General features: G+C 41.4%; 1 pseudogene; it reads left to right on the top strand.

The window, feature by feature from the left end:
- The window catches only part of LOC106603632 (probable ATP-dependent RNA helicase DDX10), an 81801-nt pseudogene extending 71170 nt beyond the window's left edge, over positions 1-10631 (top strand).
- The last annotated feature ends 5737 nt before the right edge of the window (positions 10632-16368 follow it).

The following is a 16368-nucleotide window of genomic DNA, read 5'->3' as shown; positions in this document are numbered from 1 at the left end:
TATTTTTGTGTGATTTTGTTGTCAGCACATTCAACTATGTAAAGAAAAAAGTATTTAATAAGATTATTTCATTCATTCAGATCTAGGATGTGTTATTTTAGTGTTCCCTTTATTTTTTGGAGCAGTATATTTACCATATCATATGGAGACAGAAACATAAACCTTTTACCTTATAAGTATACATAATTGCAAATTATTAAATCCTTCCAATAGACATAAAAAAAAACAATTGTTACGAATTGAACTTTAATTAAATGAGTTGACTCTTCACATGGGATGATTTCACTGAACAACAAAAGAAAGGGAATATTGATTTATCCCCAATGATCCATCGCATCTCCCAAAAACATTTGCAACATACATCTGTAAAATGGTAGTCTAGAAACTAAAGCTTTGGTTGTCTTCCTCTCAGGCTTCCATGTCTTCTCCCTGGACCTCCTCAATGTCCACCTCTTGAACATCAGACTCTGGGGCCTCATCTTCACTGTCACTTTCCAACCTTGTTGAGGATGGCTCGTTGTCAGGCTCAAAAAGCCTTAAATGGCCACCAATTTTTCAACCATTGTATTGGTCAGCCTGTTGCGTGCTTTGGTGTGTGTGTTCCCAAACAAGGACCAGTTGCGCTCTGAAGCGGCTGATGTTGGTGAGATTTTGAGGATGATTGAGGCAACCGCGGAAAGAGCCTCAGATCCACAAAGTCCCTTCCACCAGGTGGCTGATGAGATATGTAGGCACGACTGCCATATTGCATCTCCATCCCAAAGCCCTTGCTTGGAAGTGTACTTCGCCAGACTGCCAAGAACCTTGCCCTCATCCAGGCCAAGGTGGCGAGACACGGTAGTGATGACACCATAGGCCTTGTTGATCTCTGCACCAGACAGGATGCTCTTGCCAGCATACTTGGGGTCCAACACGCTGCGGCGTGTATTTGCTTCAGGCAGAAGTCTTCACGCTTTTTGATGTATTTCAGAACTGCAGTTTCCTCTGCTTGGAGCAACAGTGAAGTGGGCAGGACAGTACGGATTTCTTCTCTTACATCTGCAAGCAGAGTCTGAACATCAGACAGGATGGCAATGTCTCCCTCAATCCATGCAATGGCTATTGCTATAGATTTCAGGAGTTTCAGACTGCTTACCACTCTCTCCCAAAATACAGTTGAAGTTGGAAGTTTACATACACTTAGGTTGGAGTCATTAAAACTCATTTTTCAACCACTCCACAAATTTCTTGTTAACAAACTATAGTTTTGGCAAGTCGGTTAGGACGCCTACTTTGTGCATGACAAGTACTTTTCCAAACAATTGTTTACAGACATATTATTTCACTTATAATTCACTGTATCACAATTCTAGTAGGTCAGAAATTGACATACACTAAGTTAACTGTGCCTTTTAAACAGCTTGGAAAATTCCAGAAAATTATGTCATGGCTTTAGAAGCTTCAGATAGGCTTATTGACATAATTTGAGTCAATTGGAGGTGTACCTGTGGATGTATTTCAAGTGCCTCTTTGCTTGACATCATGGGAAAATCTAAAGAAATCAGCCAAGACCTGAGGAAAAAAATGTGTCCTTGGGAGCAATTTCCAAATGCCTGAAGGTACCATGTTCATCAACAATAATACGCAAGTATAAACACTATGGGACCACGCAGCCATCATACCGCTCAGGAAGGAGACGTGGTCTGTCTCCTAGAGATGTACATACTTTGGTGCGAAAACTCCAAATCAATCCCAGAACAACAGCAAATGACTTTGTGAAGATGCTGGAGGAAACAGGTACAAAAGTATCTATATCCACAGTAAAACAAGTCCTATATCAGCATAACCTGAAAGGCCGCTCAGCAAGGAAGAAGCCACTGCTCCAAAACCGACATAAAAAAGCCAGACTACGGTTTGCAACTGCACATGGGGACAAAGATTGTCCTCTGGTCTGATGAAGCACAAATAGAACTGCTTGGCCTTAATGACCATCGTTATGTTTGGAGGAAAAAGGAGGAGGCTTGCAAGCCAAAGAACACCATCCCAACCATGAAACACGGGGGTGGCAGCATCATGTTGTGGGGGTGCTTTGCTGCAGGAGGGACTGGTGCACTTCACAAAATAGATGACATCATGATGAAGGGAAATTATGTAGATATATTGAAGAAACATCTCAAGACATCAGTCAGGAAGTTGAAGCTTGGTCGCAAATGGGTCTTCCAAATGGACAATGGACCCCAGGCATACTTCCAAAGTTGTGTCAAAATTGCTTAAGGACAACAAAGTCAAGGTATTGGAGTGGCCATCACAAAGCCCTGACCTCAATCCTATAGAAAATGTGTGGGCAGAACTGAAAAAGTGTGTCCGAGCAAGGAGGCCTACAAACCTGACTCAGTTACACCAGCTCTGTCAGGAGGAATGGGCCAAAATTCACCCAACTTATTGTGGGAAGCTTGTGGAAGGCTACCCAAAACATTTGACCGAAGTTAAACAATTTAAAGGCAATGCTACCAAATACTAATTGAGTGTAAGTAAACTTCTGACCCACTGGGAATGTGATGAAAGAAATAAAAGCTGAAATAAATCATTCTCTCTATTATTATTCTGACATTTCACATTCTTCAAATAAAGTGGTGATCCTAACTGACCTAAGACAGGGAATTTTTACAAGGATTAAATGTCAGGAATTGTGCAAAACTGAGTTTAAATGTATTTGACTAAGGTGTTTGTAAACTTCCGACTTCAACTGTACATCATCCAGGAGGATCCTCTTGATGGGGCTGTCCATATCGGCAGACTGTGATATGGCCATTTCTTGTAGAGACTCCTCTTCCAGGAGACTATCAAACATGATGACAACACTACCCAAATGGGTGTTGCTGGGCAGCTTCAATGTGGTGCTCTTATTCTTCTCACTTTGCTTGGTGAGGTAGATTGCTGCTATAACTTGATGACACTTCACATATCTAACCATTTCCTTGGCTCTCTTGTAGAATGTATCCATTGTTTTCATTGCCATGATGTACTTTAGGAGCAGATTCAATGCATGAACAGCACAGCCAATGGGTGTGATGTGAGGGTAGGACCCCTCCACTTTAGACCAAGAAGCCTTCATGTTCGCAGCATTGTTTGTCACCAGTGCAAATACCTTCTGTAGTCCAAGGTCATTGATGACTGCCTTCAGCTCATCTGCAATGTTGAGACCGGTGTGTCTGTTGTCCCTTGTGTCTGTGCTCTTGTAGAATACTGGTTGAGGGGTGGAGATGTACTTAATTATTCCTTGCCCATAAACTTTTGGCCACTCATCAGAGATGATTGCAATACAGTCTTCTTTCTCTATGATTTGCTTGACTTTCACTTGAACTCTGTTGAACTCTGCATCCAGCAAATGAGTAGATAAAGCATGTCTGGTTGGAGGGGTGTATGCTGGGCGAAGAACATTCAGAAATCTCTTCCAATACACATTGCCTGTAAGCATTAGAGGTGAACCAGTTGCATCCACAGCGCCAGCAAGACATTCCTCAGCATTTCTCTGATTATGTTCCTCCATTGAGTCAAAAACACTTCTGATTCCAGGAGGACCATGGGCTGTTGCTATCGATAAGGTGTCTGATTCATCATTTTCACCTCGAATAGAACTAGAGGTACTTTTGTCAGAGGTTGCTTGTTGTGAGCGCTGAGGGAATTTTATGCACTTGGCCAGAAGATTGTGCGTCTTTGTTTTAAAAATGTTTTATTTCACCTTTATTTAACCAGGTAGGCTAGTTGAGAACAAGTTCTCATTTACAACTGAGACCTGGCCAAGATAAAGCAAAGCAGTTTGACACATACAACAACACAGAGTTACACATGGAATAAACAAACATACAGTCAATAATACAGTAGAAAAAGTCTATATACAGTGTGTGCAAATGAGGTAAGATAAGGGCAATAAAGGCAATAAATAGGCCATGGTGGCGAAGTAATTACAATATAGCAATTAAACACTGGAATGGTAGATGTGCAGAAGATGAATATGCAGGTAGAGATACTGGGGTGCAAAGGAGCAAGATAAATAAATAAGTACAGTATGGGAAGGAGGTAGTTGGATGGGCTATTTACAGATGGGCTATGTATAGGTGCAGTGATCTGTGAGCTGCTTTGACAGCTGGTGCTTTAAGCTAGTGAAGGATATATGAGTCTCTAGCTTCAGTGATTTTTGCAGTTAGTTCCAGTCATTGGCAGTAGAGAACTGGAAGGAAAGGCAGCCAAAGAAAGAATTGGCTTTGGGGGTGACCAGTGAGATATACCTGCTGGAGCGCGTGCTATGGGTGGGTGCTGCTATGAGGACCAGTGAGCTGAGATAAGGCGGGGCTTTACCTAGCAGAGACTTGTAGATGACCTGGAACCAGTGGGTTTGGCGATGAGTATGAAGCGAGGGCCAGCCAACGAGAGCGTACAGGTCGCAGTGGTGGGTAGTATATGGGGCTTTTGTGACAAAACGGATGGCACTGTGATAGACTGCATCCAATTTGTTGAGTAGAGTGTTGGAGGCTATTTTGTAAATTACATCGCCGAAGTCGAGGATCAGTAGGATGGTCAGTTTTACGAGGGTATGTTTGGCAGCATGAGTGAAGGATGCTTTGTTGCGAAATAGGAAGCCGATTCTAGATTTAATTTTGGATTGGAGATGCTTAATGTGAGTCTGGAAGGAGAGTTTACAGTCTAGCCAGACACCTAGGTATTTGTAGTTGTCCACATATTCTAAGTCAGAACCGTCCAGAGTAGTGATGCTAGACGGGCGGGCAGGTGCGGGCAGCGATCGGTTAAATAGCATGCATTTAGTTTTACTTGCATTTAAAAAATACCTAAAGTTGTATTAGGAAGGTTTTTTGAAATGTTTGGACAAAGATTACAGGTAACTTATGAGATATTTTGTCATGTTGCGCCAGTTGGAACCGGTGTTCTTCTGGGTCAAACGCGCCAAATAAATGGACATTTTGGAGATATAACGATGGAATTAATCGAACAAAAGGACCATTTGTGATGTTTATGGGACATATTGGAGTGCCAACAAAAAAAGATTTTCAAAGGTAAGGTATGAATTATATAGTTATTTCAGAGTTTTGTGTCGCGCCTGGCGGGATGAATTATGATTGTCTGTGTTTGTTTGTTGGGGTGCTGTCCTCAGATAATCGCATGGTGTGCTTTCGCCGTAAAGCCTTTTTGAAATCGGACACTGTGGTTGGATTAACAAGAAGTTTATCTTTAAAATGGTGTATAGTACTTGTATGTTTGAGGAATTTTAATTATGAGATTTCTGTTGTTTGAATTTGGCGCCCTGCAATATCACTGGCTGTTATCGAGGTGGGACGGTAGCGTCCCACAAATCCCAGAGAGGTTAACGTAATTAATCGATAAAATTTAAGACGGGATAAACTGCATTCAATACCGGAGGAAAACAAAGTGGAGCGTGCTTTCAGATCACGCGCCTCAACCACAACAGTACACTTCACTCGACCCTCGTTCTGAACATTGCTACTTCTTCATTACACAAAGGAAAAACATCAACCAATTTCTAAAGACTGTTGACATCCAGTGGAAGCGATAGGAACTGCAAGCAAGTGCCTTAGAAATCTAGATACACATAGAAAGAGAGGGTCCAGATTGTCTAGCCCGACTGATTTGTAGGGGTCCAAATTTTGCAGCTCTTTCAGAACATCAGCTATCTGGATTTGGGTGAAGTAGAAATGGGGAGGCTTGGGCGAGTTGCTGAGGGGGGTGCAGGGCTGTTGATCGGGGTAGGGGTAGCCAGGTGGAAAGCATGGCCAGCCGTAGAAAAATGCTTATTGAAATTCTCAATTATAGTGGATTTATCGGTGGTGACAATGTTTCCTAGCCTCAGTGCAGTGGGCAGCTGGGAGGAGGTGCTCTTATTCTCCATGGACTTTAGTGTCCCAGTACTTTTTGGAGTTTGTGCTACAGGATGCAAATTTCTGTTTGAAAAAGCTAGCCTTAGATTTCCTACCTGCCTGTATATATTGGTTCCTAACTTCCCTGAAAGTTACATATCACGGGGGCTATTCGATGCTAATGCAGAACGCCACAGGATGTTTTTGTGCTGGTCAAGGGCATTCAGGTCTGGAGAGAACCAAGGGCTATATCTGTTCCTGGTTATACATTTTTTGAATGGATGGTGAGGAAGGCACTTTTAAAGAATAACCAGGCATCCTCTACTGACGGGATTAGGTCAATATTCTTCCAGGATACCCGGGCCAGGTCGATTTAGAAAGGTCTGCTCACTTAAGTGTTTTAGGGAGCGTTTGACAGTGATGAGGGGTGGTCGTTTGACCGCAGACCCATTACGGATGCAGGCAATGAGGCAGTGATTCCTGAGATCTTGGTTGAAAACAGCAGAGGTGTATTTGGAGGGCAAGTTGGTTAGGATGGTATTTATGAGGGTGCCCGTGTTTACGGATTTGGGGTTGTACCTGGTGGGTTCATTGATCATTTGTGTGAGATTGAGGGCATCAAGCTTAGATTGTAGGATGGCCGGGGTGTTAACCTCTATGGGCTAGGTGGGACGCTAGCGTGCCACCCGTGGTGCACTCCATCAACAGCAGGTGCATTTCAAGAGCGGCAAATTTGAATCCAAATAAATGTCAAAATTCAAATTTTTCAAAAATACAACTATTTTACACCATTTCAAAGATAAACATCTCCTTAATCTAACCACGTTTTACGATTTCAAAAAGGTTTTACGGCGAAAGCATAAATTTAGAGTATGTTAGGACAGTACATTTACAAGAGTTGTGTGTAATGTTTTGTCAAGTCAAAGACAGGGTCACCAAAACCATAAAACCAGCTAAAATGATGCACTAACCTTTTACAATCTCCATCAGATGACACTCCTAGGACATTATGTTAGACAATGCATGCATTTTTAGTTCTATCAAGTTCATATTTATATCCAAAAACAGCGTTTTACTATGGCATTGATGTTGAGGAAATCGTTTCCCTCCAATAACCGGCAGTCAAGTCAGCGTCACAAATTAAATAATTAAAATTAGAAAACATTGGTAAAATATTATATTGTCATTTAAAGAATTATAGATTTACATCTCTTGAACGCAATCAACTTGCCAGATTTAAAAATAACCTTACTGGGAAATCACACTTTGCAATAATCTGAGCACTGCGCCCAGAAAAATACGCGTTGCGATACAGACTAGACGTCATGTTGGGGAGATCTAAAATCGAAAATACTATGTAAATAATCCATTACCTTTGATTCTCTTCATCAGATGTCACTTCCAGGTATCACAGGTCCATAACGAATGTAGTTTTGTTCAAAAAAGCTCATCATTTATGTCCAAAAATCTCCGTCGAGTTAGCACATGATCTAAGCCAGCCGGACTTCTCGTCATGAACGAGGGGAAAAAAATATTTCCGTTCGTTCAAACATGTCAAACGTTGTATAGCATAAATCATTAGGGCCTTTTTTTAACCAGAACATGAATAATATTCAAGGTGGACGAATGCATACTCTTTTATAACGTATTGGAACGAGGGTACCCAACATGAACTCGCGCGCCAGGTGTCTAATGGGACATCATCGTTCCATGGCTCTTGTTCGGTCAGATCTCCCTCCAGAAGACTCAAAACACTTTGTAAAGGCTGGTGACATCTAGTGGAAGCAATAGGAAGTGCCAAAATATTCCTAAGCCCCTGTGTTTTTCAATGGGATAGGTTTAAAGTCAATACAACACATCAGGTATCCACTTCCTGTCAGAAAATGTCTCAGGGTTTTGCCTGCCAAATGAGTTCTGTTATACTCACAGACACCATTCAAACAGTTTTAGAAACTTTAGCGTGTTTTCTATCCATATATAATAAGTATATGCATATTCTAGTTACTGGGTAGGATTAGTAACCAGATTAAATCGGGTACATTTTTTTTTATCCAGACGTGCAAATGCTGCCCCCTAGCCCTAACAGGTTAAGCATGTCCCAGTTTAGATCAATTAGCAGCACGAGCTCAGAAGATAGATGGGGGGGCAATCAATTCACATATGGTGTCCAGGGCACAGCTGGGGGCAGAGTGGTCTATAGCAAGCGGCGTAGGTGAGAGACTTGTTTCTGGAAAGGTGGATTTTTAAAAGTAGAAGCTTGAATTGTTTGGGTACAGACCTGGATAGTAAGACAGCCTGCAGAGTTCTGTCTCTGCAGTAGATTGCAACACCGCACCCTTTGGCAGTTCTATCTTGTGGGAAAATGTTGTAGTTAGGGATGGAAATTTCAGGGTTGTTGCATTCTTCACATATGATTTGGCACAGTATTTGCAAATGTACACAGCTTTTCCTTTTACATTAGCTGCAGTTAAATGTCTCCACACATCAGATGGTGCCCTTGGCATCTTCCTATAAAGATTAGAAAATAAATTGTAAAAAAACAACAAATACAATTCGATGTACAGATAAATAGTTAAGCAGTTAGATTAAACAACTCTTTTGTAAGATAAATGATTTAAAATGAAACATGTATGGAAACAGGTGAATTACACTCCTCAGATAGCAGGCTCAAGCAAGCTAAAACCACATGGTAGCAAAAACTAACTAGCAGAAATTGTTAACAAGTTAGAAATGATTTAAAACACACTTTGCTGTAGGCTACTATTTACTAGTTAACAAAAAATCATGTATGTCATATAAAATATATTCACACCACCCAGTATTGTAATCAAAACTTCCCAGAAAGCATGTAGTCCTTGGCTCAGACAGTGTAGTAGTGTGGGCTCAATAGCATCTCATTCGTGTGCAAGATCTTGAGAATCAGCTGTACATGGTATAGAAGAGTGCACTGTACATGTGATGGAAGAATGCACTGTACATGCAGAGGGTTGCAATTCCATTGAATTGGGGATAGTTTAACCAAAATATGCCACAAGACCTAGAATTGCCTTATTTGTATCCCGCAAAAAAGGTTCACTGTTATAAGCTAGCTTTTTTGATGAATTTAAGCAAAATTAACTTCCCATGGAAAATTTCCGGGAAAATTCTGTTAATTTACAGGATAGTTTCCGACCCTTTGCAACCCTAGTCATGGCCTAGTGCTCCTTGCTAGCTCTGTAAAATGCTTTAGACACCCCCAAGACACCTTTCCCCCACCGCTCATATCTAGTGGGCCTGAAAACCAATGAGAGCCAGGAGCTAGCCCTCCTCCCATATTCTAGGGGCCTATATAAAATCTGTGTGTGCAGAGAACGCAGACAGCATAACGGAATTCAGCAATATTAAAACATTTTGGGAATCAACTAAATGTATTAAACTTGGGCAAATTAATACATTTACATCAAAAGACATTAACAAAATGCATCAGTGACTCGTATTTCCTGCAACCTTCTGAAGAGGCAATGGCACGAGAATTCCGCTTCTGTGTGTGTGTGTGCGGTGCGCGTCTTCCACTTTGTGTAGCCGTTAGCAAGGATTCTAATGAAAACAGTCTTCTGGTAGATGGAAAGGATTTCCCCAAAAAACTCAATTAGTTAATTACAAAGTAACCTATGCTTACCTTGCAGAATGATATGATTATTTGCGTCAGTCAAGGATATTTGTTCAGAAAAATCTACCATCACGTGCTCTACAGAAGCACAGCTAAATAACAGCCTCCTGCTAGGTGTGTACTTAGCTACACACCAAAATCAATATTTTCATGTATTTTTTTTCAGACCTCAAATGGTCACCTGATGTAGTTTAAGCATTGTTGTGGACATAGAACATAATTTAGTTTTTGTTATAAAAAAAGTGTCAGAGAGCAAAAACCTGAAAAAATGGACGTTTCAGAAGTCTGGAAAAAAAGAAAACAGAATTTAGGGGAAAAACTAAATGGAATAAGACAAAATGTAACGTATTTTATAGGGCCCTATATCAGGGACAAATGAAGAGGGATGGGATGGCTGGAGGACATCGGCTGTCCCCCCCATTCCACCACACACGCATAATGCAAACTGTGGTTTTCACAGGGTGACATTTGGAGCAGAAATGAAAAACTCATGAATCAGCTTCTGAATTTTCTAAAGCAGTCTCCCCACGCATCTAATTAGGCTTCTGTTTTCACACACTATCCTTATTTCCCCCTCCAGCGGGGGGTTTCACTCCAGTGTCAAGTTGTTTACTGTGATCAGTTGTTCTCCCTGAAAAGTGCCGTTTTGGCCTAATGATGGCAGAGGTTTGCTTTATTTTGAACTGTGTTTTGCATGTCAGTTTGTTTAGTGGTTGGTTTCCCACCTGAGGTACGTGGCTACCTCTTGATACTCTGATTGCGACCTGTCTAAGCACTCCTCTGTCGCTCTGCTCTCTTTCCATCCTCTCGCTCCCTCTCTCTCCTATGACCCCTGGCCGATTTCCCAGAGAATGTAACTCATCATAAAATGAAAAGCTACATGGAACAAAAAAGTTAAAGCATATCCTCTCATGGAATCTCTGACAATCAAATGAATTACATCCATTTCACCAAAAAACGACTTGCCCTGAAAGGCATGGATTAAACTGCTCTATACAACACCAAAGTCTGTTAAGACTGACATTGCTCTTAACTCATTCTCTCTCCTTTCTCACAGAAGAGACTGAAGGAGAAGGCTGCCAGAAGAGAAGTCAGCAAGCAGCACACTGAGGTAAGTCTCCCCCTCTCCTCCATTTTACAGCACCATTTCTTCCCTCCCACCCTGAAAAGCATATCCATCACAACGTGAATGGTTTTGATTCCAGGCACTAGCTCCTCTTCACTCACGCTACATTCAGCCTTGGCTGTTTAGTTATACTTCTGTCAGGAGGGTGCGATTGAATTCCAGTTTAGTTCCAACAGGGGAGGCAGTCTTTATAGGTGAGGAGCCCACTCTTCCCTCTCTTCTTTGTAACCAAGGCAGAAGAACATTCTCTCCTCTTCACCCTACTGTATGTCAGACATGGAATGCTGAGTCCCCTGTCGCCGATGTAGCACTTAGCCTTCAGATTGGAACAGAATACATTGAGAGAATGGGTTGAGCACAATGGTACAGTACTTTACATTGTCTTCAATGTCAGCCCCTCTAGTGAGTTATGTGAATTGTTATATCTTCACAAAAGGGGACATGTTTTTCTGCAGACAAATGCCAAACGCTTTAGAGAATATCTCCAGCTGAGTCACAGCTCCACTTATGCCACCTACAAGGGAGGATGAGAGAGAAGTGCCTTGTCTTATGTAAAACCCCTGTCACAAAGCATCCGGGGTGTCTTCAGCAGAGAAGAGTGCCCCTCTTCCTCTCAGTGTAATATTAAATCCCCCTCTTCTCAGCCCGTCAGTCTGCTCGCCTTCTGGATTCGTCTTGCGTAATGTGAAATTAAAACTGTGTTCAGCCTCAGCAGGATTACCAAGCTCTCTTCATTTCTCTCCTTCTCGCGTTCTCTCCCTCTGTGTCAATCAACACACCCGATGCCATTGCATTAATGTTGGTTTCCGGCGATAGATACTCTGGAGGTGTTAGGGCGGCATTTCTCTAATCCTGCTTCCGGTAGCTCAAGTCTTCTGTTGCCTCCTGTTACTCTGGTGTATAGCCTACCTCACGTCTCTTGCTCTTTTTAGCCCTCCTATTTGGCTTTGCCAGAGACGCGGGAGACAAATCCAAAATGCAACATCTGAATGCGGCATGATGTATGGGACCATTGTTCGACTCAGTGGATTCTCCCCCACGTGAAAACCTCCTATTGGTTAAATCAGACATTTATTGACATTTTCCAGTTATCCTCCCTTTCATTGGGTTCAGAAGCCACATTTCCCATCTTTCTTTAAATCAGGCAATTTTTTTAAAGTAGCTTTCTTCTCCATTCCAAGTCTAATCTCATGTTTTACCAGCTGCACGTTAAGCCAGGCCGGTTCGTCCTGGTATAAATGGGGGCTGTGTGTATTGACCCATGCTCCGCCATGCCGAACACTTCTCCCGCTGCCGTCCTCCCACTCGCACACAGAGACAATTTGAGTATTACAGGCTGTCTCCACTGGGCAAAGGGCCTTCAACTCTCCACCGTCCTCTAATTTATCATCCGTAAAACTGTTCCTGAAGCCTGCCAGCGCAACACTGGTGGCCTCAATAAGGCAGCAGGCCAGACTTATCCAGGCTAAAGCGGATCAAAATGTTGGAGGTGTTATGCTTTATAGGTTTGTTAAGGATTTGGAGGGAATTGGGAATATCTTGGATCAGATATAGAATGTTAACAACAATTAGTGCCTTCTACCATGCCTTTGAGGGAGTGTAAAAAAAAAAGTAATTTGAAGTTTTGTGTAGTTGTGTGGTCCCTTAGTTTTTTTCAGTTCTTACATATTTCATTTAGATGTTCTCTGGGCAGGATTAAAATAAAACATAAGATGCACCATCTTGTTTCTAAGGGTGCTATTATGGATTATTTAGGCACAATGCTCAGTAGTTTGATAACTTAAGGATATTATACACATTTTTATGTAAGATTTGACTCTGACAAATGACAGGGCTCATGTTTTCTCACAGGAATATGTTGAATCCAGACGATTCATTTTTTTTCCTCTGGTTCCCATTAATTCCAGAAGCACAAAAGTAAAATCTTGTGTAATTGCATCAGATGTTTAAGTTCTAGGGGGAGACATGTTAGTAAAGATCCTAAAACGAGGAGCGGAAGCAGGAGGTAGTTCTACCTGTCCTCTTTTTGCAAGTTACGGTCAAGTCTGTGGGCCAGTGACAAGAAATCTGCGCACCGGAACGAAGTTAATTGTTAGTTGTCGCATCCCGCAGTCTGACAGATTCAAAGATACCCGTTATGTTAAATGCATCTGTCCACGAGAGATTACGTTTCAAGTGACACCTATCTGATTTTATTTTCGTAACATATCTAATTTATAGGCTCTATGTTGGTAAAAGTCCTGATGAGTCCTCACTCAAACCCTACTGTCTCTAGTCGTGTCTACACTTGACACTTACATTCTTCTGCTATCAGAATACGAAGCTCGCATTGAAAAGACGAGTCTCGACGCACAAATGTTGCTTTGTGGTCTGATTGTGTTCATATCTGTCTGACCACTTCAGGAGGTGGCATCCGAAAGCACATACAGTGGGCGACATCATCAGCACTCCTCCCACAAGTTTCCAAAAATAGTATGTTTTTGGACAGAGGGGCACCTTTTCATTATAATGTTGGATGAAATATGTTCCTAGAGTGTGGAGAACGCTTTTGCTGCCCTCATAAATGCTAGCTAATGTTTAGAAGGGGGAAAACATTATGTTTGGCAAGAGTTATAGGGCATCGCACAGTTTTCCCTGCGTCGTCTGGGTTAGGGTTTTGCCGGGGTAGGCCGTCATTGTAAATAAGAAGTTATTAACTGACTTGCCTAGTTAAATAAAGCTTTTAAAAAAATGCTAACTCGTTTGCAATCCCTTTAGCGTTGCTTGTTTCCTTGCTGGCTAGCAACAGAGGTTAGCTTGCTACTTAGCTACAGTAGTTAGCTACTGCCATCAGCTGTTGTTATTATTGTTATTATCAATAGATACTGGCATTTGAATATAGCGCGGGAACGGACACCATGTGGACGAATGATCAGAACTCCATTATCAGAATACAAAAGCTGCATGACTGTCAAGTCTAGAAACAGCCTCTGACATTGTCATAACTACAATCAGAATCTTTAATGTCCACAATAGGATTGGGAGTCAACTCCATTTCAATTTAGTCGATTGGAGTTTAAATTCCACTTTAAGTTAAAAATAAATGGCATACTCACCAGGTTTCCAGCCAACCTTTTTATGCGAGTAAGGTACATGTCGGATGAATAAAAATCACAACAGGCCAAATAGAAAGAGCTAATTTGTCGGTGAACTTAAATGTTGACAAAACAAAATACACTAAACAAAGTGATATTTTTGTTTGTAAAATTAATAATGCGATAATTGGCAGTGGAAACGCAGTTTATTAGGCTACACATGAGTTATGATCATCTTCACGGGGTGGTGAAAGTGCATGGTGATGAGCCTGATGCTCCTTTCCAATAAATATTGAGGGTCTTATTCTGGTGACATGATGAGCCACACTTCACTGCTGTTTGACAAATAATAATTATCTCATATACAGGTGAAGTTGGAAGTTTACATACACCTTAGCCAAATACATTTAAACTCAGTTTTTCACATTTCCTGACATTTAATCCTAGTAAAGATTCCCTGTTTTAGGTCAGTTAGGAAAACCACTTTATTTTAAGAACGTGAAATGTCAGAATAATAGTAGAGAGAATGATTTATTTCAGCTTTTATTTCCTTCATCACATTCCCAGTGGGTCAGAAGTTTACATACACTCAATTAGTATTTGGTAGCATTGCTTTTAAATTGTTTAACCTGGGTCAAACGTTTTGGGTAGCCTTCCACAAGCTTCCTACAATAAGTTGGGTGAATTTTGGCCCATTCCTCCTGACAGAGCTGGTGAACTGAGTCAGGTTTGTAGGCCTTCATGCTCGAACACGCTTTTTCAGTTCTGCCCACACATTTTCTATAGGATTAAGGTCAGTACTTTGTGATGGCCACTCCAATACCTTGACTTTGTTGTCCTTAAGCCATTCTGCCACAACTTTGGAAGTATGCTTGGGGTCGTTGTACATTGGGAAGAACCATTTGCTTCCGAGCTTTAACTTCCTGACTGATGTCTTGAGATGTTGCTTCAACATATCCACATCATTTTCCTACCTCATGATGCCATCTATTTTGTGAAGTGCATCAGTCCCTCCTGCAGCAAAGCACCCCCACAACATGATGCTGCCACCCCCGTGCTTCACGGTTGGGATGGTGTTCTTTGGCTTGCAAGCCTCCCCCTTTTTCCTCCAAACATAATGATGGTCATTATGGCCAAACAGTTCTATTGTGTTTCATCCACCCAGAGGACATTTCTCCAAAAAAGTACGATCTTTGTCCCCATGTGCAATTGCAAACCGTAGTCTGGCTTTTTTATGGCGGTTTTGGAGCAGTGGCTTCTTCCTTGCTGAGCAGACTTTCAGGTTATGTCGATATAGGACTTGTTTTACTGTGGATATAGATACTTTTGTACCTGTTTCCTCTAGCATCTTCACAAGGTCCTTTTCTGCTGTTCTGGGATTGATTTGCACTTTTCGCACCAAAGTACGTTCATCTCTAGGAGACAGAACGCGTCTCCTTCCTGAGCGGTATGATGGCTGCGTGGTCCCATGGTGTTTATACTTGCGTACTATTGTTTGTACAGATGAATGCGGTACCTTCAGGCGTTTGGAAATTGCTCCCAAGGATGAACCAGACTTGTGGAGGTCTACAATTTTTGTTTCTGAGGTCTTGGCTGATTTCTTTTGATTTTCCCATGATGTCAAGCAAAGAGGCACTGAGTTTGAAGGTAGGCCTTAAAATACATCCACAGGTACACCTCCAATTGACTCAAATGATGTCAATTAGCCTATCAGAAGCTTCTAAAGCCATGACACTTTCTGGAATTTCCCAAGCTGTTTTAAGGCACAGTCAACTTAGTGTATGTAAACTTCTGACCCACTGGAATTGTGATACAGTGAATTATAAGTGAAGTAATCTGTCTGTAAACAATTGTTGGAAAAATTACTTGTGTCATGCACCAAGTAGATGTCTTAACCGACTTGCCAAAACTATAGTTTGTTAACAAGAAATTTGTGGAGTGGTTGAAAAACGAGTTTTCCTAAGTGTATGTAAACTTCCGACTTCAACTGTAGGTAGCCTACTCACACTGTACTGTGAGTTGTTGGCTAGTGCGTGCCAAGACCAGTGTGGGCACATTTTGTTATTTAACGACCCAAAAAATTGGGATGAAACCACCAGTTGAGATGGAAACCCATTTAATAGGGCTGGGAATTCCCAGGGACCTCATGATACGATATCGCAATACGTAGGTGCTGATATATGTATTGCGATTCTCACAATTAAAAATCCTTCTTTAAACTGTCTACTCCCCTTCATCTACTCTGATTGAAGTGGATTTATAAGGGATCATAGCTTTCATCTGGTCAGTCTGTCATGTTTTGTACACTCAGTGCAGAGCAACAAGAGCTTTGAAAAGTAGATTTGATCAGTCAGAGAAATAAGTTCTGAAAACACGTTGGCTCACTATTTAAAAAGAAGTTGGAGAACAAACAATAGGATGAAAAATAGCTGAGTTTTGGCGCAGGCACAGCCGACTAGCGCTATCTACAGTAGTGTTTATTTTTTTGTTTTTAACACATCGATATCTGGAGTCAAATATCAATATAATATCATCCAAAAATATCCCTAACTAGATTTTTTTTTTTTTATGAAAATCTGTCACCAATTGGTTGGAAACCTAGCTACCAACACACTTTTGAATTGTCATTTTAGTTCACCTCCCAAACTG

The sequence above is a fragment of the Salmo salar genome, chromosome ssa04, assembly GCF_905237065.1.
Source record: "Salmo salar chromosome ssa04, Ssal_v3.1, whole genome shotgun sequence".
Taxonomy (NCBI): domain Eukaryota; kingdom Metazoa; phylum Chordata; class Actinopteri; order Salmoniformes; family Salmonidae; genus Salmo; species Salmo salar.
The sequence above is the reverse complement of the archived record's forward strand: the minus strand, read 5'-3'. Positions and strand labels throughout refer to the sequence as shown.